The sequence below is a fragment of the Temnothorax nylanderi genome, unplaced genomic scaffold (genome assembly GCF_030848795.1).
Source record: "Temnothorax nylanderi isolate EJ_2023f unplaced genomic scaffold, tnyl_v1.0 TNYL_tig0050_pilon, whole genome shotgun sequence".
NCBI classification, from domain to species: Eukaryota; Metazoa; Arthropoda; class Insecta; order Hymenoptera; family Formicidae; genus Temnothorax; species Temnothorax nylanderi.
The window spans coordinates 943,283-969,121 of record NW_027249112.1 but is presented as its reverse complement, the minus strand read 5'-3'; the positions used below and the strand labels follow the sequence as shown (position 1 = coordinate 969,121).

Genomic DNA, 25,839 nt, shown 5'->3' with positions numbered 1-25,839 from the left:
TAAAATCTGGCAGAGCTCCCACGATTGCTTTGTGGAGGCCGCGGGCGTGCGAAGGCGGGTCGACCCGGGGTTAATAAACACGTAAGTCTCCAAGGAGTTGGCAGACGCGAGCAGAGGCGAGGGGATAGCTAAAGCATCGTTAGCTCGAGCCCCGAGCTATTCAGTCGCCGCGAAATAGTTTACGCCGAGTCGCCACCGACCGGTCGCGTCGGTGCCGTCGAGCCGGTTGGTGACACGTATTTAAGTGTCACAACTCACGAATGCACGAGGAGGTTTGGACCCGCGCAACGAGTATACTCGCAGCGCGCGGAATGGAGAAAGCGTCGCGCGGCGACGTAGTTCGTTAATTGTTATGGAAAGTTCGCGTACTGTGTTCCGACCTCCGCAAGATTGCGGACGATATTAACGTCGCTTACAAACGTAGAATTGTTTCTGCCTCTGTGTATACGTGAAAGCGCGAGACGCGAGCACCTTTCCGCGGATCGGACGACGCGACATAAACGAGAGTGGCGTAGGGCTGTCGAAATGGAATCGTCACAAATCGTCGTCCACCTGAGCTCGCGTGAATGATGGCGGTATACGTACCGCTCGCTCCGATATGATAAAGTTGATAAACTATACTGGAACAGCCATTTAAAGCAATGTTACTTACGATTATGACTTGCAATACACTTGTATTACAAAGTGTCATAATATTATATGTTACCAAATGATCACAGGTCAATTGTTCCGTAAGACAATCGATCTTTCACACGAGTTTCGTAGTGTTAGTACGAGCTATCCTAGTTTATCATTGTTGAATTCGAATTGCGTTTGATATGGGCACGCTGAATTAATGAATTTATTGCAACCATTTATTCATATACATTTCGGAAGAATATGTAAAAAAGAGGAGAGTCAAAGAAAAATCAAGATATATTGTTGAGGACATATAAAACGTATATACATTTTTATTTATTAAAAATGACACGTGAATCCGAGTGAAAGCAAAATCTAGAGTCGAGATAAACCAAGATGAAAAAATTTATTTTACGATAGAACGTGCATACTGCAAATGGTATTGGACGTAAATGAAAGTTTTAATACGTTAAAAGCCGTAAGAGTATTACTCAGTATTAGTGCGGTGCCATCCACAGCGTATCCGAAACCGCTGCCCTAGTGCTCCAGTGTGGTATGATGAAATGGACGTGTAGCCGAAACCTTTCTAACGCCATGAAATACATACACGCGAATCGCAGAAACTCAATTCAGATTATCTTCGTTGCGGTAGCACGTAATGCATACCGCATACTCATGTAAACGTGTATTTGCCCGTTCAACGAAAATATGTATGCAATCACAAGTCTGCGATAAAACATTCGGTACACAATTATTTGTGAAATAAGATGACATCCCCGAAGTATATAATCAAAGTTTTGCATTTATTTGACATTTTTCTAAGGAATATTTAATTATATATTTTTGCGATAAATCAAGCAATATTTTGCGAGACGATTACGTGCTGCAAACTTAAGTCCTAAATGTGCGGAGAAGAATATCGTGATTGCATCTCTGAGCCTTTTTTACCAACTTTGTTTTACGCTTCGGCAATTTGCGGCACGTCAGCCTTATTTAAATTTGAAAGAAGCTTTAGAAACCCCTATCGGTAAAGAAACACGAAACGTCTCGTCGGGACTGATCAAATAACCCTCAAAGAAGAAAGGTGGGCGATCCTGATTGAGAGAAAATGGGTAGAAGAGAAAGGGATATAATGCAAATCGCAGCTCGTTTGTTATCGAGGTTCTAACCGCCCTCATCTAGTCGCTTCTCGGGATTTTCGACAACGAAGCTGTTAAATGAATCAACGGGCAAACCGTCAAAAGCTCAATGGGTTTCCTCTAATACGATCAAAATCAGCTAATCAAATAATGTAATACTAATTAATGGCAATTAGTGAAATACCCGATACACTAAATCTGTCCAATTAAAGTTAAATAAGTGTTGTTCTTCGAAAGCATGCAATAATAATAATATGTTGATTTTCTGTACTACATGCAGATTCTGTCCAATTTATCATAATTTAAAAAATGACGAAAAATCCTTTTTGTTTTACGATCATTTATGTTGCTTTGAGATTTGATAGCAACATAGTCTGTTTCATTATAAATTACATCAGGATGTATAAAATTTAAATAAAGCTAACGTGAACTCGGTGGAAATAACACAAATGAATGGGTACAACGAGAAAAGCCACTGGAATAAACGGCCGGTTTATGAATAGAACGGCGACGCTGCAAACGTGGCCGCGATGAATGCTATTTAACATTTAATCTTCCACTTTAATGAGGTATTTAAGCAATGTAACGTTTTCTGTGCTTACGAGATTTTAAATATGAATTTGCTTAATCGAGTTATCGTTCTCCAAAAGTCGGTGGCGTATAGATAGAAGTGTCTATACCTATAGATATCGTTTGTGTTTTTTACTTGCCAGAGAAATGCATAAAACTCGAACATCAAAATGCTTTTTTTCCCTTATCGAATGTATAAACGCGGGTGAAATTACTTTCCTGCATTTCAATTAATTCGTATCATTTTACGGTGAAGGACATATGTAACAAGGGCTTTGACCTTACAGTAAAACCGACATTGACGTAGAGGTATAGATAGATCATTTGGGAAACGACGAGCGACACGAGGCGTACGTGACGAGAGCCCCTACGTCCAGCTCAGCGGAATACGATTGAAAATAAGGAGGCGTTAAGGCGACGTTACGACTTCACGGTCTTACTATGTTACGAGAACCTTCCTATACCCCCATTACATCCGTACTATTTTCGACTGCGTGCTGCAGATGCGCCGTGATCGAAGACGCAAGCTTCTTGTGCGATTCTCTTGACCTATTTATTGGCAACGAATAATTAAGGTAAGAAATTTTTACACAGTGGCTTATCATATTTCGGGGCGGAAATAATTAACTCATCGTGTTGTTATAATCGCCCGCGTGCTGTCATAATCGGCTCACGAATATCCTCTTAAAACCTAATGTGACAGCAAAGTTCATTAGTGCGCAAAATAGAGTTCCAGTGTTCTATCTATCTTATGTTAGTATATTCGTTATTCGCTATATCTCTATCATCTAGATTTACTATCTGTAATGACGTAACTATTTTATTACATCGTTAATTCTGGTGAAATAACCATGTCGAATCAGGCAAAAGATTCAATATAATTCTATCTGTCACATCACACATTCAACCGTTAAAAATTAAAGGTCCATATTTATTCCCGATATTTGATAGATAAAACTTGGCTATAGTTATTCTGACGAAATCTAAGCTTGCGATGAACGTCTCATCCACTGCGCGACTTTTTGTCTGTGCAAGGCGAACTAAGTAAACAGATAACTAAAGAGACTACGAAGTTTCGCAATGCGAGCGCTGCCAGAGAGATGGTGGATGGTCGGTGAGTACGGTTGGGGACAATTAGGGCGGTTTCACCGACGCAGGAAGTGACATCAGGTTGCCGTGTACCCTCGAGGCCATTGTTCGCGACACGTACAACCCGCGTTGCCTCTCGACTACTTCCACTCCCCCTCCCCTTCATATCCCTACGAAACTGTCAACCATCCTCACGGCGAACCCAGTGCTGACCTACAAAATGCAGCAGCTTGTCGAGACCGGTTGCCAACGGTTTGCGACAGTTACGTGAGGAACCGCCACGGTCTAACTGCCTGCGACTTGGTTATCGAGATGCTAAACCGCCGCATCCATAAAATATGCTAGGAAGCTAAAAAAAACCGAGAACAATCGGGACATCACTAGTTCACGCGTATTATTTGTTAGAGAAACGGCACACGCTTATATATAATTAAAATATTCCCTCAGAAAAATAATTAGATACACTTATTTCAATTAACTTAGAATAATTTCTCCTTGCAATTTTTTACAATAGATTTATTATGTGTTTACGCTAATGTTTTAATAATTTTATATACATATAAATAACCAAATTTTATCTTGTGTAGCCGATTGTGTTAACTACATAGATTATGCATTAAATTAAATCTCGAAGTTGAAAATTAAATGTTCATTTATAGTGAGAATTAATTGATCGAGACTTTTTATTCAAGACTGCACTTTTAACTTAGTAAAATATAGAACAAAGTTATTTTTACTTATGTGATGTGATTTCCTTGGTATTAGATTTATCAATAATTGATACTAAGAAGCATTTAATAGTCACATTGAGTAAATTCGCAAAAAAACGATGGCTTCTTAATATAATGTTCTAAAACTAACTACACTTTAGTCTCGACAGCATTTTGAATAATTCCTTTTATTAAAACCAGAAAGAATTTCTCGGATTTCATGCGATAAAAGCTCGAAAAAGCGTGAATTTTTAATAAAGAAACTGATTCCATTTTTACCTCGAAAAGATTTTTCTCGAATATTTTTATCTTTTTTTAAAATGTCTTACTCTTTTTTATTTGTCTAAAATTGTGATATTACCCACATCAATAGATATTTTCAGATTTTTTAACTTCTATTTAATAAAAAAGGTATTCGTGAAAAGAAATAATTAATAGTCTGTAATTAGTCCTACTTATTTGGTTGATTTTAATATTGAAATTGGAAATTTGATAACAACTGAATCCAGAATTGATATGTTTGAATATATCGTAATATATATTACGAGAATACGCTTTGACCGAAAGCCAATTGTAATATCGAAGTCAATTTCATGATGTCCCATCCAATGTGCAAACCGAGAGATAATCGCGATTTCGATGTTTTGCTAAATAAGCCAAATTTTGGGCATGTATATTCATTCAGAATATAGAGATAAACACCACTACAATGGGGCATGAAGCAACGAGACGGACAATGGGCAATTAGCACGCTCTCCCAGCGCGCGCTGTTTCCGCGCGCGTATTTGCGCGCGTTACTGCCGTAATTCTTCTGCGAAAAATTTGCAAGACACCTACACCATCGTGATATAACACACGATGATACGTAAAACGGAATCATGCCCTTTGAATTTAAAGCGTGAGCGATATAAGGGCGGATGAGACACGACGAGATACGAGATTGCATCTGTGGTTAGAGAATTCCGCGCGAGAGCGAATGGGTTCCTATGGGTATTACCATCCTACCCACCAATGCCTCTACATACTGTAGCTATTCGCCACGGAATGAAGTTCCGTCTCAGATCGTTTTGAAATATTATCGGTTAACTATGAGAAACGTTTCTTTTAATATCGCAGAACGCGAGTTTCATCGAACAAAATGTGCTCCGTGCTATGGTTCGCATAACGCGAAATCTCCTCGGAAAAATCCATAAGATAGGTAAAACGCGAAAATGTCGACTACAATTTCGTTGCAGCCATTGTAACGAAAAAATAATAGGACATTCACGAAATACAGTGAGTGCTATCTTGGATATATAAAATAACAATATATAATGACGGTAATCGAACAAAATTCACACATATGTACAAAGAGGATTTGTACGGAAGCAAAAGTGCGACCTATATTACGTTTAATATGATGAAAATTCGCACAGTAATAAAAATGGCACAGATATGTAATTAAAAATAAATATATATGGTTTCCAAAGACAAACAGTTAACTACTTACATCTGAAAAGAAAGAATGAATTTTACAAAATTTGAACATTATCATTAGAAGTTAGTGCTGCTCGTATTCTCTTTTCAGAGTCATTCTCTTATAGCTTAACAGTCATCCTATTTCTCCTTCCAACCAGTAGTGGAAAGAAAATGTCTAAAGTTAAGCTATTATTTAATTATCTTTTATATATACGCTTACTTCGTGTGCCAGCGAATGAAATCGTAATTTATCCAGAAATATTTGCATGCTTCAGTCTTCTAACTTACTAAATAGTTAAGTATGACACTTTCAAACGAGTAATATTTATCGTGTTAGATATAAATGGAATATTTTTATGATATATGTATATGTTATAGGAATGTGCTTCTCTCAGATAAGTGTTCTTATAGATTAAATATCAACGGTGAGCTAAAATATCAACGTCAAGTTTCCTAATAATATTCCTCAAATCACCGTTACTCAAATCACATTTCTCAAATTAGTTATTTATGTAACATTGAGCAGCGATTATAAATATTTACTAACGTTAAATCAATACCGAGTAAATTCAATATTTCAATTTTCATTCATTCTCTATAATCTGCCAACAATTCCAATATAATTTTTCTTCTCGGCAATAATTCCGAAGTAAATTCGTATAAAAGACATTAAAATAAGATTTTTCATTTGCATTGTTATATATACGAAACTGCCATGTTTTAAACTACATGATTTTCAGGCGACATAATGTAAAAACAGGACAATTAAGTAGTTACGAAAGTCTGCCGGGAATGTCACGCAGTAAAAAGCTCCCTTGAAAACTGCGTTTTCACGGGGTGCTATGGCCGAAGTCAAAAGGCGGAAGGACCACAGACGCGGATGAAGGTAGATTAAACATTTTTGAGTCGCGCCATTAAGCTCGGTAATAACGAATTTTACTACTCCGGGGCACCCCAGCTCCCGGCTTCCGCGCGCCGAGTTAATTACTTTCTCGCTCTGAGGACTTTAACCTCTCTTCTCATTTGTTTGAACATCCCAGGCCGACCTGCAGAGACGCGCGGATGTGTCTCCTTGGCCTCTCCCCTTATCTCCGCTACGTTTACCTTCTTACCCTACCCTACTGATGTTCTCGCCTTTATTAGTCTTTAGCTCGAACAAGTCTTCGAGGACTTTTTGAACTTCGAAGCGTCTGCTCCCTCCTCAATTTCACGGCGTCAAATACACTTAAGTCAAACATTAACACTTCCAACGCATGTTACTCGACACACTGAAAACGTTTCACCCGCCAGATTCTCAATATTCTCGCTTGAACACAGAAATATCCTTGTCTTCTTAATATATTAGTTAAATTTTCTAATCTATTAGTTAAATTTAAATTGCAGCATTATGTTTTGAGTGTAGTAATAAAATTAGTAATAACAACTTTTAGCGCAAAGATATATATTTTTATGACTACATTTTCGTAAGAGCATTTTCTTGTTTAAGTATCTTGTTGCAATCTAATCTAATAGGATACTTTTATACATCCATTTCTTTTTAACACGTTTTTTTCTATTTGCCTGAAGATTGTTATATTCTCATATTTCTTATCAGTAATGTCGATTAATCTAGAAAACAGAAAGAAAGTAAACTAATTTTTCTCATCTCTATTTAGTTCCATTGCGTTTAAAGTTTTAGATATCTTACAAGATCCAAGCATTTATTAGATTGCAACTCCAGCAAATTCTCGAGCAGCTCTCTTGAAATTCGAAGCTTACAGCTATCAATTTCATAGTTCAAGTAAACATACCTACTTCAGCCGAGTACCAAGAAGTTCAGTTGCGCAATAATATTTCTTTGAGCCTAATTTCTCTCGTATCAACGCCGTAACTGCATGATTATAGCTGTTTAAACGTGAAGTAATTTGTTACTTGTAGTCATAAATCAAGGAATGATACGTAAATATGAAATACGTTAAAATATGGAAAAATATTCCACGCGGTGAATTTTTCATATGCATACAATTTTATAACATATATGATATAAATAGTAATCATGTCATTTTATATCTTATTATTCACTCAGTTTATTTGTTATATGTTGCTCTTTAATGCATTAAGATGCAATGTGACAAAGTAACAAACATTGAAGACAGTAATAACAGATAACAACAAACAGTAATAATACTAATGACTGCAGGTATTACAGCAAATAAAACGATTCGATATGATTTATCAAACATATGATAACGTTCTATCACGCGACAAAATATACCACCGATAATATTTTAATCCGATCACTAAAGTATATCACTGAAGTCTTAATTCCGATACACGGCATGAAAAAAAAGTAGTATGTTTTGTGGGAGCATCGCCTGATGTCATTTATTAATTACAGGAATCCGCTTTGCTCCTACGACGAGCGACGAGAGCGGCGAAGTGACGCAGCGAAAGAATTCAGGACGAACTGCGTGATTGGCGAATAAATCGGCAGATTAAGCGAGGAAATTCTCCCGGCGGCGACAGGACGAAAGAGAAACGACAGGGTGGGTGCCGTTGGTGCGGGAGGATTGTCGGCGGAAGGGTGGAGAGTTAGGTGGCGAGAGGGTGGAAAGCTCAGCCTGCGGGCCGCGAGGCAATATTTTCACTTTGCCCTCATCATTCTCTTCTCTTTTTCTTCCTCCTCTCTTTCTTCCCTGGCTCTTCTTCCCGCTCCCTTTCCCACCCGCCATCCGCCCCACGCGGGCTCGCATTCGCGCTCCTCTTCGTCCCAATCGGAACTCACTGCACGCCAAATGAAAATCTATCGATCGCCATGCCCTGTAGGCGGATTTAATTTAATTTGCCACAGTGTTGTCGCCGAGAATACCAAGGGGGAGAGACAGCCGGCTGTTGCTCGTTAAGCGGGCTGCATCCACTTTTATATTCCCTCACGGAGGCGCTGATACGCGGCTTCTAAGAGCCCGCGGGCGTGCCATTACTCGCGCAAAAGCAATAATATCGAAAATTAAAAGGGCAACAATCGAAAGATCGTCGAAAGTCAATTCGCCGCATCTCCCCGACGGATTAATTAACCGCACGTGACAAGTTAATAGCGCCGTAAACGAATAAACATCGAGGTTTAATCGAACCCTCGTGGTTTTCTCGCGTAGAAATGTTACATGCAAAATAATATATCTCTTATACGATTGTGTTCAACGCGATTTGTGAGCTTGCAAGAGTTAAATAAATTGTTATTAATATTTTATTTACCGAAAATATATATTATTACCTCAAATAAATTTTGCGCTTTCTTAACTGATCAAAAAGTAATTAAAAAATTGTTTATTACATAGATATCATAAAGGACAAAATAAAAGTTAACAGCGTAGAGTAGATACTAAATACTGTTAATATCTTTATGTTTCGAGAAATTTCAACTTTCATACTACACAGCATGTAGGATTTAATAAAAAACCAACTGATATAGATCAATGTATTTTCCGCTCTGTTCGCACTTCTCTCTATTAAATTGCTTTTCATATTGCGATACTGTTTTGTTATTTCAAACGATTGCAATGAAGTTATTTCACTTATTCGAAAAATGATACGCGAGTTTCAAATATAAATTTTCCTCGCAATAAAGCAGTAAATTGAACCATGCAATATATCAATAATATAAATACTCTAATATGAAAAAAATAACACATATTAAATACATTATTTTGTTGTAACGCTTTATTTTATAATATACTATTTTTCTGACTAAAAGCTGCACCCTTTTACATTCAATGAAGAAGTTTAGCAGTAGGAGAAACGACAAAAACGCTTTAGAACCTGTCTATAGAATAGAATCACCTGAAGCAATACTATGTTGCCCGCAACTACGATATTCAAATAAAAACTATGTGCAAGAGCGAATGTAGAGCAGCCAAAACTTCGTGTGGCTGCGTTTCGAAAAGTTTGCGGTAAAAGATAGTTCTCTGGCCGGAAGAAACTTAGAGTTATAGTTCTTTTTGTGTCGTTACCGCGAAGCACTTCGAACCAGAAAAAAAATTCGATACGCCCGCAGCCGTGCATAACTTTGCAAAATATGTTTGAAATTCTGATCACGTAAGTCCCGACAGATACTTATATATTCAATGATGAAATACACCATTGATAAAAAAATGCAATTTTAACTGATAATGATTAACGAAGAAAGAATTTCTTGTAATTTTGTTGTAAAGAAATTTGCTTCCAGAGCAATTTTTGTGTTTAATTTGTATATTGTTTATAAAATGAGCTGTAGTTTTACTTGTTAGATTAAATAATTATTGTTATAAAATATATTATTCATCATTATTATGTTATGTACAGTAAACGTCATTCATGGACGCTAATAAACCATGGTATAATTAATCGTCTCGAGAAGTACCTAATTACGGAGAATATTGCTATTACAATAAAGTGGCATTACCGAGCAAGATCGATATCGAATAGTCTTACGACTTTAAAGCAGCTTCCGTGCATTCTCTGCGGGAAGTTAAAGGATCGATTATATCCGCATTTCCCTCCAATATAACATGATTAGACATCATGCATAACCACCTGTAAAATCACATATTTACTCGAATAAAACCTATCGCGTAATGCCAATTGCCGGAAAATCAGACGACTTCCTCGCATATTACATATTTACCGTTTTTCGCTCTATACGATTTGTACTTTATTTATTTCCATTCAACGTTCAACTCGATATTGGTATTTCCCGTAGGAATTTGTCCTATAAATGCAAAACCAGCGGTTACAGGCAAACAAAATTTTCATTTTAATTTCTAGGACAATCTAACTGGGACCTTTACTATAAATAAAAGCAGTTTTCGCGTTTCTTTTACAAGATAACACATTTCTTATAATTTAGTTTCAAAAATATATTCTTTTGTCCGGCTATTAAATATCTTTACTTAATACTTTTTGTATGTGCAGGAGAGAGCGGTTCAAAATATCATAATAGCTAATGATAATAAAAAATAAGTAACGCAGAAGAATAAGTAACGCGGAAGAAGCTACGAGTGTAAGCCATAGAACAATTCCAGTAGGATGCATTTTGGCGCGGCAGATCTCTTGGGAGCTTCAGCAGACGGAGGTGACGGCAGTTTTCGCCATACTCGTCCTAGTTATACAGCCGGGATCGCGGTTACAACTACGATGGAAAACCACGGTGTAAAACTATTTCTTCGAGCGTAACATGCCGCATGACGTCAGCCGCGAGGAACCGAGTGAGTTCCCTCGTGTATTACGTATTTACCGAACATCGTCTTCTGGCTTCCACTTCGGTTACCGCTTCTTCCTACCGGTTTCCGCGGCTGTTTCCCGCTCCTACAAGGCCGCCTCGAGAGGGGGTAAAAGCGGCTAAATTTTTTCGTCGAGTAATTGAAGCCTCTCAAGTGAGGCGCAAGCATGAGTTGAATGGTCGAATAACGGCAGCATCATTTATTCGTGCTCGAAAGAAGCTATTTTAATTGGCGGAACGTTCCTTTGTGCGTGAATAAAGTTTTGCTAAGTTTCAATATTATTATTATCGAATTATTATAAGTTCCATTTGTTTCGATTTTGAAAAGATTTTATAGTGCTTTCGTCTGCTATAATTTGTTCCTAATAATGTGTACGCTATTTTTTTTACTATATGTAGGCACGTGGAAAATCGTAACGCTCCAGGGCTTCGCGAAAAGTTGAGAATAGTTTGAGAATTGCATGCTATGTTCGAAAGACTTCAAAATTACATGTTGCATGTTCCGTCGAGTCAACTGAGGCGATTTCTATCAAGAACATATCGCGTAACTGTGCGCACTTGCATGCAACACATTATTATTTTTATTAATATACAATTGAATTATATAATTAGTAACCAACAGATCCATCTATGCGTTGCTTACAGAAAAAAAATGTGTTACAGAGCAGATAAAAATGTAAATAACGCAATACCAATATATGCTCTAATTCTCGAATTTGTTTCCGTTCAACACCCTTTAATTCATTGATCCCGCCACCGGCTTTCTCTACGTAACGAATGGGGAAAAAACACCAATGGTTTCGACTGGTTGATCGGCTAAATCGTCCAAATTCCGCGTCGCTTCACTCTTGCCGCGATAGCTGCACGACTATTATCAAAAGCAACGTGCACGGTATACCGGAAAATGGACAGGAAAAATGGCGCAAAAGGGGAAAAAAAGCTATAGTCGGCCGGAAAACGCCGGTGCCGCGGGAAGGATGGAAAACAAAATGCCTCGCAAAATCGTACGTTATCCCATGTACGATAACGCACGTGATCTGCCATTGATAGACTTGCGTACATGTGTATGCATAAGGCAAGCTAGCATAAGAGCAGATTGCATGAGCTACGGGAGACCAGAAACGGGCGACAAAGGTGAAAAGAGGAGGGAGAAATCGGCAGAAACAGGATGGTAGGGGAGTTTACTGGAACGCCAAGGGTTTCGTTAAATGCTCACCTAACGAATCCGTCGGCTGGCCCGGTGTTTGACGCGCTTGTTGTTCTCACTGCGCGAGAACAATTGCCCAAGTCCTCCGTGAAAACCATGCGAAACGGAAAAAAAAGCGGTTTTGCAGCGCGCGAACGCACTGGAGGACGGGTAACGGCCGGTGGTGGCAGGTATGACAAAGACGGCTGAGAGACATGAGGAACAAGAGAGAAAGAGAGCATCGAAAAACAGAATGATAAATCGCAGTGCGCGCGCGGTCTCCCCAGGTTTAGAACGCGAAATTCAACAATGCCGGAAAATAAAGAGCCTCCGGTGCGGGGTGTCGACGCATTCTTCCTGGCGTTTATCCATTTTTGAGGGAAGTGAGTGAAATGAAAATAAAATGGACAGAAAAATTGCGAGGAATAGAGAGGAGGAAGAAAAGACGGATGGTGATGTCCCGTTTAGTTGTTTCATCCATGAATGACTAAAAACGCGATCCTCTCTCTAAACACATATTCCGTTATAATAATCTCCATTACCGTGTAAAAGCAAAAACACGATATGCGCAATAGCAAACCGATTGCATGGTTTACTGAGTGTGTAATCTGCATTGTTATTCATAATTTATACAATGTGCCGGTGCGTAGTTCTTTAATCAATTCTTCGTTGCAAGCCGCGGTGTGTAATAATCCAAGAATACATAATAAATAATATAGATAACGATTATTTTATTATGATTATATTGCGAGAAACGGGGAAGAGAGCGAGAATAGTGGCGCTTCACGGAGCTTATCCAACTAAGCTCAGCGTATTCCACCCCCTCCCCTCCCTCTTTTATGTTCACTCATCCCATCGAGGTCCCACCTCGATGTTATACGAAGAAAAGCTCCGGCACACCCTTACTCTCAAGTCCCCTTTCCCCGTTTCGCACCCCGTCAGGATCATCATTGAAGTTCGTAATCACTGAGGAACGTTTCGCGAGACCTTAAATTCTCGAAGTTTTTCCACCTTCGTACACAACGACCTGTGGATTTAAAACAAACGGAACTGTTGAAGAGGATTTCGAAGAGTTTTAATTTTCGGTCCCGCGCCGACAGCGCGGCCTTACTTTAAAGGAAATTTATCGCCACGCTTTCCATTTTCTTCCTTCGCCGACCAGCAAGCTACGCGAATGCGATTAACTCTGGCGAAGATAAACTCCGCGCCCTGTAAGATCCGGTTTTATTAAACTTCTTACACGCGGGCCCGGTCACTTGATTGTTATTTGCGCTATGTCGGGATAAGACGTAATTTCAGTGGCAATGTCAATTAATCTTCACATAATTCATAAATTATTTGTAAATCGACTCGATCAAAAGAGAAAAACTTTAAATAAACAAATTTTTTATATTCTTCTTATTATCTTATTCAAAAAAAATAGAGTAATATGCTTTTATCTTTAATTTTGCGAAGAATATTACAACATCCACTTTTTATTATGTATTATTAAATTCTAATTTTGTTCCCGTGAATTTTACAATCTTTCGATATTCATTTTCCATCAACTTAGTTCCTGATTTTATTTTCATGGATTATTACATATATTTACGAAAATGCTCGATAACATTTGACACAGAATATAACAACGGCCATCAGCTCTGACAGGCACGCTGCATAGGGTTGCAAATGTGTAGGTCAGCTATTTGTCTTCATTCGGTCCCACGTGGCATCTAGGGGTGGCGACCCCTCATTATCACCTCGCCATATCCATCCTGATTAGACCTAAACATGCAGTAAACTCTCCACGTTGCCAATCTCTCAAGCGATATATCGACCAGGGAATTCTTGTTGTATGCGTATGTATGTTTAAAAAAATATATATTTTTTAGATAATTATATAGCATTGAGGAATAAATTGGCGCGTAAAACAATATTTCAATAAAATTGTTTATTCTCAGATTAACTCTATTCAATTCAACTTATTCTGCCAATTCTCTTAGAAGCTAGAAATTTTTCCATTCTGTTTCTCTCTTGCTTTAAATTCTTACATTGCAGTTAAAAACGAGATATTTAAGTAATCTAATTTGCAATTTATTAATAATTGCTTATATATTACTTTAAATATATCTCACAATTTAGTCTTTTTCCATGCTTTTTTTATTAAAATTATTTTAAAATATTTTTACTGCAAGCGTATTACATATATTTTTATAGAAAAATCATTACGATTTATTCCATCAAGCAAAATTTATTCTGATTTATGTCGATTAAAAGAATAATTTATAATAAATTGTCGAACACGAATTGCAGTACAACTGGAGCTCAATTTGCCTCTGACTACGATCGAGTATTAACTAGGAAATTCCAAGGTGCGGTCTCTTTCCCACTATAATTTTCCTCAGGAACTATTTCATCATTCCACGAGCTGACCTTAATCGAGACGTCGAAACTCGTTTGAGGCTCGGCAAAATGTTAAAGGTTTTCTTTGATAGAACGTCTTGGGATTTCTAGAATTCGATTCAACCTTTTTTTCCCCTTTCCGCCGTCTAACGAGAAAACTAATGACAGGCATATTTATATACGAATCTGCTTAGGCTCCGCGGCGTCAATCAAGCTGAATAAAGAATAACAGTCCATTAAACCCTGTCCACTTATAAACCCTTCGTATCGTGACGCGAAATGTAAATCGCAAAGCGCATCGAACAATCCGAAAAATCCTGTCTAAACAGGGACTGCAATTTAGTCTTGGATAGGAAAGGCAGAAATACTCATCAAGTTCGCCGTAATTTCATATTTCAGCGCGTGATCCGCCTTTTCGCTGCGATAACCACCCTCTCCTCGCCGAGACGCAGCACGCGAGACGCAGCGCACCGGCGCGGCGCGGCGGCGCGGCGCGGCAGCTCCGATGAGCCATCCTTCGTCTTTTTTCCACTTTCGTTCCTCTATTGCGATACCCCGCGTCCAATTAAGGAGGCGCCGCAAGGGCACGATATATAAGTAGAAACGTACAGCGTATGTACATGCTCGCCCGTACATGCGGCATACCTTGCAAGAAAGTTCTAACAATATCCTTGTTCGCGGCCGCGGCGAAACTTCGGCTCCGGAGGCCGAGTTGAACCGGGGGGGATGTTCCATAGCTTCGAACTGCTACATTCGAATACCCGAGAGCCCGTTTGAAGTTCTAGAATTTTAGCGGAATACTCGATGCCCGGCAGACAAATTACGATAAATTCTCTACAGTGAGCAGTGCCGGGAGTGTACACAGGATGACCGTACCCGCGAGTATATCGAGTCGTGAATTTGCTAACTAGTAACTCTACATAAACGTCGTTTTACACTATATTCCAAAACTAATAGACGAGAGAGAGAGAGAGACTGGATGTTTTTCTGCTTATCTCGGTGTAACAAAATTTCTTTATTTGAAATTTAAAGTTATTTAAAAAGACTATATATATTTAAAATTAACGATTTTCTTGTTGTTAAATTTAAAGTTCACCGTTTAACCAGATACCGCAAATGATTTGTCTTGCTCTATAATGATTGATAGAATAATTACAATATCGGTTCCAACAGAGCGATCGCCGTTCCTCGTCACTAATGTGCAAAAAATTATAATAAATTCTCAGTGACTACATGAGTACGAAACACAAAGACTGAGAATTGCCACGTGCCAAAGAGCCGCATGCTACACGACGAGGAACACAGCTGCATAGCCATCGGCTAACTGCTGTATAAAGTTCTCACAAACAGTATATCACGCGCCCGTAGTTACCGCCACGAAGTTCCAAGGAAGGAACAGAATTCCATCACTCCCTGGAAACGTGCTTCGATGAAATCACAGCGAATCAATTCCCACACCTATCTCGGTGTACCGTTTATTGGACTCGACCGTTTGTTACAAGTAATTGTAATCACAATGCACTTAGTCAATGTAGCAGTGACCATCCTCGAGTTTGAGATAATGCAAAATGTAAGCAACTGAAGCTAGCTTAGAACTATTGGAGATCTAGATACTTCTGAGCGTCGATATGAAATATATATTGGCAATATGTAATAAATATATGTAAATATTCCCAGTGTCTCTTTGAGTTTCGGAAATTACAAATAAATCTTCAGTCTGTGTTGAAAGAATTCTATAACTTCAACAATAGTATTCGCAGACATTACGATTTTAAGATCGGTTCCACCCGCGCACTAAAGCTGAGCAATCTGCAACGTCTTGCTTGTCTGCTAACGTCACGGCTTGACGCGAATCTGCGCAATTGCTTTCCTTATCGTGACACCTCAATTACGGTTTTTACGAGCGAGATTTTAATAGAAAATTTTAACGACGTCGGCACTTAATCTCGCGCAACTGTACGCCGTGCTGGGAAACATTCATCACTTCTAAACCGGGAGGATGATGTACACCATTATTAAATACGGAAGGTTCAGGGGGGCGATGGAGTTTTTCGGTGGTCCACTAACGTCGTTCCGCCGGACTGCCTCACGTCATTAGCCGTTTTTCGCTCCTCGGCGGAAACTCATTTCGCCTCTTGCCCTCGGACCGTTGATTTTGACGCTTACGGGCCGTCTGGCTATCTCTTGATGAAAACCCCCCCGATGCATCGTTGCACCCTGTATCCCGCGTGAAAAACCGTTAAGCAGGAAACGAACATTGCGAGATCGATTTATCGATTTGGTTATAGACCCACGCTGCCTTTTTCTGCGAACGTCCACGGAAATTCGTCTTTAGCCAATAACTGGCATGACCTCGCTCGATAGACAATACACGAATGAGCCAAAATGAAAACCAAACACGATTTGGACATATATTTCAATAAATCATATCTTCCGCATCGCGTGGTATCAAACAAGCGCTAATATTATCTCTACTCCCGTACAAATTAAATTGCAAAAACAATTTTGATCTTAAAAATTCATAAAATCAATAATATATCGTGATGAAAAGGTTTATCGGAAATCGTTAAAACGTGCTCAATATTACAGCGCATCTTGAAATAATATGTTGATCACTTAAGGTTCTTTTAATTGAAACTATATTCAGGATTAATCGAAATTAATTGAGTTCTGTATATTAATTTGTCTCTTTTCAAACACTTCCTTTTCTCTCTATTTCTCTCATCGTAAACGTGATTAATAATAATTGGTATTAGCTGTCACGACAACCGGAAACATTTGCTATCGAAACGTAACACGTAGATATCGCTTAAAACCAGGGATGTAAGGGTCGCTGCACGGAAAACTCGTTAACTCGAGGTTGGATTGAGTTATTGGGGTTCATTGGACCATCCAAGCGTGCTACCCACAATCCAGGTTGTGCGCGCGCTGGAATGTGCGGGATCTTTGGTACGTGTGTGCCACACACGTGACAGGCACGCGTACGCATACTTATGCGTACCGCATGAGAGGTTGGTAAACCTCGCTACGGATTCACTAGTTTAATATACTCGCGAACGGAGATGGCTACGAAGTGGATGTTAATAAACTAGGCGGATGTCAGTGACGCAATACCTATCGCGTATAGCCGCTCACAGATTTTCAGGTAAAATCAGCTAATAGAGAATATTATAGGCATCAGTACTTTTTTATTTAAATTTTAATTAATATTTTAATTCACTTAAACTTTGCAAATGAATCAAATTGCAATCTTCCTAAGATTGTTCTACGATCTACAATTAAGATTATTAATTCGTGACATTGGAATTAAAAATAATTATTGAAAATACTTGAGATTATAATAAATATAGACAATAGACAAATATATAGACCTGTAATAATTTCATCGTTTACCCTCGCAATCTTTCACTATATAAAATTATTCCGTAAAAAAGAGGTATCTATAGAATATATTAAAGAAATTCTATAGACTTATTTGCTAGTATGTGACAAAAGGAATTATATATAATATGTACCTATCGCAAAGTGAGACTTGATAGTACATACAATTTAAATCACCTATTTTTTGTCAATGCATATTGAGTGAGTCTAGCAGGTATTAGAATGCTGTTATCAACTCATTATTAATAGGCATTTAGAAAAATAATAAACAGCGAAAATTCCATGCTAATAATCTATAGAAAATTTTAAATGAGCATCTTGAATTATCAATCTGTTTTGTTTTAGTTAACTCAAATATATGCACGAAGACTCAATCCGTATGGTAGTAATAGTAATATTGTCAAATAAGAAAGGTAATGCGAATTCAGTCAGCAATCATCGGAAACGCGGCGTCGCGTCTCGAATTTTACGTGAAAAAGAGATTACGTATAGTATTTGACGCGGCAACGCCCGAAAAAAGCCAGGACATCATGTCGGACGAGCGGAGTGGAGTTACGTGCCGCTCGTACGTGAAACGAGCCTGTAACTCGATCGTAAATGAGACGAGCCCGGAATGCTGGACGAGCTTGGGATAGCCACGTTTGGCCGACAGAAAGACCCTGAAGGAAGAGATCTCCGATCGGTATCGCGATATACACCAGTTATCCCGTGGGGACGCAAGTGAATGAAGCTCGCAGTCCCGTGAAACCGATTCGGCGACGGTCGAGATGAACGTTAAATCGTTATTTCGTCAAACATTTTCCGCCATCCGTATCGAGGTTAAAGCAGAAATTGCGACATGCGCAATAGTGCTTCATGATAGTAGTCTCAGGTTCGAAATTAGAAACTTTACGAATTTAAAAGCATTCAAAGTGCATATTATTGTACATAACTTGTTATCGAGCACGATTCGTGCAATAACACGTTATATCGCTGCTTAAGCGATAGGTATATAAAAAACCGATATATAGAAAAATTGGATGGAGAAGATGTGTTCATTTTCTCGATAGATTGTCTTTCTCATCTTAACGGATCTTCCAAGACGATTAGCGATGTTCCGGAGTTAAAAAGAATTTCATACAGACAACGCTGAAAGCTTCTTATCCTGAACAAATCCGCGAGGAACTGTCGGCAATGTCTTCAAGAATCCGCTCAGATCCGAGAGCAATTTCTCGGCAGCCAGAGATCTCGCCGTTGCGCTATATCTCGTAGGTTTCATTACTTTGCGTCTTACGGGTGTGATTAGATCCTATACTTTATAATTCCCCGGTTACAATCCTTCTTATCTGCTGCGAACTGACAGCTAATTTCTATCTCGAGCTAATTCCTAAGCGAAGGAGCCGAACGGTAAATTTTGAATAAAGTATGCACCCTTGGATTATGGTCATATTTCCGTGATATCAGTATTATCACGATGAATATTATTGAATATACATTATCATGAAAAAATACACACACATAGGTGCGATGCGTTTGCGAGTCGATGATGGTAGACACTTTCCAGTGGTGATCGAGACATGGAAAGTCATGGAAGAAATCTAACGATTTTAGTTAGTGCCGTATGAAAGAAAAAACCATTCGACGACGCGTTCGACGCAATGTCGCAGAGGAACTATTACCAACTCGTCCGTCGTTTGCGGGGTGTCGGATGAGCACGACGCAACATAAATAGAATGTGAGAGCGTGAGTGTCTCTCCAGTGACACGCTATATCCCTGCTGCCCCTCGGTTTCCTTTGACATCGGCAATCACCCTCTGCACTGCTGCACTTCAATCACCGCGCCATCCTCGCATCGATTGCCTATCTGATTGGAAGGTATCGCAACATGATTTCCCATATGAAATACTCCGTTGCACTTTGTCCTGCGCCACGTCAACGCACTCACGTCGCTATCGTCTCCCGATTCTTTTCGTGTGACTGAAAAATCGACCACGACAACAGATTTTCTCCTTTCGATAATTTCTGTTGATTTCTAACGTCATATCTACTTCTGATCATGTTTATCCTTGCACTGTAGTTATCGTTCCAAGAAAATATTCATTTTATTGACTATCGTCATTTTAAACTGTTATGTATCTGTTAATACTCGATAAAAATAGCTGTTATGTGTCCTGATAATCTATGATTTGCCTATAATATGAGTAAATCGACTATTATAAAAAAGTTATTTAAATAATACGTTAATCAAAATCAGCAATGTGACAGAGTTCGGCGTCTCGACAACATCCGACACTCTCCCGCTAAATTATAAAACCAGTTTAATTTATTATTAGCGTCTTCGTTACAAATTATTCAATCTGTATGTTAAAATTAATCGAGCATTTGATAACGATGTCGTTATAAATTCACTATATTGTGACAAATGCTATACAAATATAGATTTACTTATTCGACAGACTTATAAGTTATAAGTATATCGACATATGTCATTCCTATCAGGTGACAGAATTGCGCGACCTAACGTACGATAACGTGACATTAGAAATTTATAATAATTGTGTATGTTAATGCAATATACTAACAAAGCGCGATTCACATTGACTCCCGAAATAACGATGCAAATATCGTGAAACCCTTGGATTATCGCAACTGTTGTAATTTGAACAACAAATACTGTACTGTGTGCTTTATAGCCCAATACCAACTACAAGCATCTAAATATTTATATGATAATTAGTGCACTAAATATTCGACAAATTAATGTGTATCCTGCACATATCCATTTTAGTATATCGTTTAGTCTATCGTTTCATAAAAAGTGTATATCAATTATAACAATTAAAAATAGATGTTTGAATACCAATAGAGAACCATATAGAAATATTCGATTTACCTGCAGCGCTATGCAATCTATTCCAATAATTATTATTATAATAGATTTATGTTTGTCATGCTAATAATTTAATATATTAACCCATAATGAAACCAAATTTTAGAACGCATTTGATAGAAGTAACTAAGCTATTATCAATTATATGTTTGTATCAATTATAATATAAGTGTATGCGATTTGAATTTTGATTAAAAAATAAAAAAAAACTAATAATGTATTTATATAAGTGTTAATTTTGAAAGTTCCATCATAATCGCGTCACAATGGATAAAGCTATAATCTGATGGAGAAGTTCTCTATTTAAATCATAAGTCTATCTTATCTCGTGATCTTATATTGAGCCAAACTATTCTCCTCATAGCTCGGAGGTATCAGCAAACTTATTATTATTATTAGCCTCTTAAAACCCATCCCAATCTTGCATCAATGCAATTTTGGGACACGTTAAGTAGACACCAATAATCTCGCCCGTATTATCATGTGTTTACTTCGTGGCTATTTTCGGTAATCGATATGTCGGTTTGATATTATACTCATAATGCTTCGAAATATTTTATGCTAAGAGCATTGTAAATGTATTCCAATCGAGTCTGATAATTCTCTTTGGATTTGATATGACAATACTAATCTAATAATGATATAATAATTTAATAATAAAACAATAAATTAATTAGTATATGCGCTATTAAAAGATATGGAAACTAAAATCTCGTCAATTTCGAACAATAAGAAGACCTGTTTGAAAAAACGCTTGATTGGTTAAATTGGTTTATATTCTCATGTTCGATGCGAAAACTGAATTATCGCGTGTAGAATTTGGCCACAAATAAACGTGCTACGTAGCAAATTGCTACTCATAGCGACATATTGCAATTCAATCTCTTCGTATATGATTTGAAAAGCTCGCAACGTAATTCCAAAGCCGTAAAATATTTGAAGGGTAATATTCATTATATACACGCACCGCAAAAAGCGCTCGTCAAAAGCGCTGAATCCATTAGCCTGCGTAATTTTAACATCGGAATGAAACATATGACCGTGTTTGATATGCCGTACAAGCCGCCAATTGCAATAAAACGGATCTTTGTATCTTTTCGAAGCTACCTCGCAATCGGTGTAATTAAAACGGCGAGTTTTTTCCCATAAAATCTCATAAAATCATTCTTGGCGATTATGCCACGCCTCTATCAGCCACATCATTAACGCCACAAGTTAAACACTTTTGAATTTATCACTAATACAAAATAAATCGCGTGATAGCCGGTTACGCATAAATATCCCGATGAATATGTTCCCAACATCGAAATGACGCTCGCATTTTGACTGAATAGATGTCGGAGTTAAAAAAGCGACATGACCTCTTGTAACGTACAAGAGAGAGTATGCGTAAAAATAATTCCAACAAAACAAAATTTTGAATCCCCCATTACAGAAAGACACCTTCAGACATATTCAGTACAGTTCTTAGACATATCAGTATCTCAGATATATGTAACTTTATAGCAACTTTTACATTATTTTCCTATTTGTATTCACTTCATTTTTAACATTTTTCAATTTAATCTCTCAGTGCAGCGTAAAGTTAGAAAAAACATGTAAGCCAACATTTCACTTTACTTTAAAACATTTTACTTTAATTATCATTATTTAATATCAAATAATTAATTCTATTACGTTTAATGAATGTGTTGGTCGTTAAAAAAATAGTTTCTTTGTTTTTAACTCAGCAGAGAAAGAGTTTGCTCGCTTTCTAAAGAACATCAGATACTTTTATTTAAAGTTTCTTTCAGATGCTTCGTTAAGTTAATTGTTCGGGCATGGCAAGACGACGCGGAACGCGGAATGAAGATTTGCAAATCACATGTTTCGCCGAGACGCCTTCGATCTGTCCTGCGTTGCGTGTCCGCCGACTTTCCGTACACGTATTCGCTTCGGAACGTGAAATTCCACGTGACGAAATCACGTTCTCGCAAGTACATCGGCGCACTCGCGTCGCGTCGCGCCGCGAATCGTTCGGAACTGACAAAAATTCGGATGCTTCGGGGATTTCGGTCGCTCCGAAAATCTTCGGAGCGCGAACGCGGCCGCGCCGTGTCATCTTTCGAAACATTTTTCGAATGCATCAACGTCGGGGATACGTGAGCAACATCTTTACATCAAATACAGTTCTCGCCGAGGAATCCCGAGTTCGCATGAATCCCCGGCAGGTAAGCATGTTTTTCGTTTCACGTTTCTCCGCGGTATGTTGCGCCTGTGTGCTTACGTGCAACACACGTGGTCATGCGAAAGAGATCGCGTGCTATTCGTCTATATAAGGTCCCACGGTACTTTCCTTCAGTCGTTTACCTTTATCACCGCCGAGCAGCTTGCACTTCCGTTGTTAATGCCGCGATATGGAAATCCGAAACGAATGCGCAGCGGAAAATGAAGAGACGTGTGTTTCTTTCGTCTTCAAATTTCGTAGTAATGTTTTAGAAAAAAATGGTTAATTTATATACGTGTCGTTATATGACAATCCGCATGCATTTGCAAAATTGGAAGAAATAATTTGACGATACTATTTGACGATAATAATCTTAACTATTTATATAAAAATATTCTTTTTTACTTTATAACTGTATGTCGTAAATATTGTACACAATTGGCAATAATTTTAAGTAATGTAATAACTCAATAGAGTAATCTACATATAAATTTTTAAATATGCACTTGTATTACAAAGAGTTCATAAAGAAATATATTTTTCGTATCAAGGAAACTTATCGATACTCATATCACTTGCAATAATTGCGGTTTTCCGAAAGGGTTTTTCGAGTTTTCACCTGCAACGTGTCGCAGAAAATCAAGCTCGTATGGAATGCTCGTATACCAGGTCTGACCATTGACCACGCGGTGGCGTTTGATTTCCATCGGTGTCGCCAAACGCCGATGCCTTGCAAACTGGATTTACATGCCGCGGCTTTTGGACCCCTGCCAAATTGGTTGCACCTGATTCCGATCGACGTACTCGGAGCATTATGGTATTTTATACGACGGCAACGCCGATCTCGTGCGGGCTGGTGCGCGACCAAGTTCGACCGCTCGATTTTACGACGTAAAGTTTCAACGGCGAGCACAAATGACGGACCTGCGACGAAGAACCATGCCGGACGGCATGAACCGACGTTATAAGCACACGTTGCAGCAAGAAAACACGTTGATCGACATTAAGGTCTTTTCCGCGCGAGACCCTCGACGATGTATCAAAAATACGCGCTAGCGTTGCAATAAATGCTAGTATCGCAATGATGATATTCGATGTACTAAAATTTACGAGCGGTCATCTTTTGCAGCTATCAACACTTCGGAAAGCGATCGAAAGGACGTTTAAACTCGTATAATTGTGCTCGGATCCAGCATGCACACATAATTTCTATATACTTTCATAGAAATATATCGTCTGTCCGTAAAGTTCCGGGACTAATTTTTTTCCAGACATATAAGTAGCGCTATTTATCAAACGATTGTGATACCTTGTGGTAACAACTCTCTGCCGCACACATGATTTTTTGTGCACATGAGAATAATCTAAAATATTCAATTGCGACTTCTATTAGTAAACTTAGAACGTATTCAAATTTGTGTTTTCCTATTTTATTGCAATGTGGCTTTTGTGTAATATCTATCACCTTTATTTCCTATAATAATAATTCCTATAATATCCTATAATATTAATTTAATATGGTAATAAATAAATAAAAATAGATTTAAGCTGAAAAATTAAATAATAATATTAACCATGTATATAATATTATTCCATATATTTAATTAAATTTAATTTTAATTCTGTGTATTTGTATAATAATTTGTGTTGCAAAATATAAAATATATTACTTATTTATTCAAAAAAATTCTTTGCGTGGATATTACGAGATAGTAATTAGGGAATGAAAGTCGCGAAACTCAGTACAGCTTTTACATTGTAATCATTATAAAGAAGATATAAGAAAGTCTCGGAGTCCTTTTAATACCAGTTGAATATCTGATAATTCCTAAATGTTTTGCTCATTTCCGTTTATCGCAGTGCACTTCGTGCATACGAAACAGCTTTAAAATCACATTGTCTCCTTCTTCCCGTTCAATTCGCAACTTTCCACTCTATAAGCATGAAGTTTCGTTTATTTCCTGATGCAGAAAAATAATTGGTGTGACTCTCATATAAAATTCTTCTTTAATTTATATCCAAAAATTTTTAACTACCTTTTAGTTGGTTTCAATATTAGCAAAATATAATTCTCGTATTGCTATCTTTTGTGTTAATAATATTAACAATATAATTATATGTATATATAAAATTTAAATCAGTAACGTTACCTTTTACATCATTGTAATTTTCAATCATAGAATATTAGCCAAACAAATTTTACAAATTTTTCAAGGTGCTAAATAATTTATTTTAAACAATTTATATTTGAAATAATCAACAAAAGAAAAAGATTGAATAGGTTGTATCAGAAAGAGATTGACATCACTGGAAGTGTTAAATTAAATGTTTCTTGCTTTATAAATTTCAGTCTTTCGTTAGGACAATCTCTCGTATCACATATTACAGATCTGATTATTCCAGCATTAGCAGCTATCGATGTAACGTCACGCTATTCACTGGAATTTTGCTTATCCATTAGTAAGCAATACACCTTTTGAATTGGATCACTTGTCGATTGGATGGCACAGTAATTACACGATATGGATACGACTACAACGTGTCGTTCCCATAGAGAATCGTCACGCCGTTGACGTTTAATCAACTAAGCTACATTTGCAAACTATATGTCAACGATTTGAAATCGCTTCGTATCATTAGAACATGGCTGATTGAAAGATGCATATAATCGTTTAGAAGATCTGACAAGTGCGTTACGTTTGTGACATCGCTTGATCGTATTGCTGTCGAAATATATTACAAACTTGCTATTAATTTTGACATGAACGTTAACAGCATCCTAGGTAAGTGTAGGCATCGCTAGTGAAATGTAGTTAAGCAAGAGTAATTCGTTTCCACCACGAAGCTCGCATTAATGTAATGTGAACTTCAAATTTTGATGAATATATATAGAAATAGAATATATATTTCAAAATATATTACATATAGCGTTATAATTTTTTTTAATATGTAACATTTTCATTTATCAAATGTGTATAAAAATTATTTATTATTCAGA

At 37.7% G+C, this 25,839-nt stretch overlaps 1 long non-coding RNA gene across 2 annotated transcripts; it reads left to right on the top strand.

Annotated features, from left to right (window-relative positions):
- The first annotated feature begins 202 nt into the window (after positions 1-202).
- LOC139772510 (uncharacterized) lies at positions 203-9,090 on the top strand. 2 transcript variants are annotated; one of them, XR_011718149.1, is made up of 3 exons: positions 203-2,902; positions 6,325-6,470; positions 7,962-9,090. It is a non-coding gene; the product is annotated as an uncharacterized lncRNA (long non-coding RNA). The 2 variants fall into 2 exon arrangements; XR_011718148.1 differs by lacking the exon at positions 203-2,902 and adding an exon at positions 5,658-6,009.
- Positions 9,091-25,839: the final 16,749 nt, after the last annotated feature.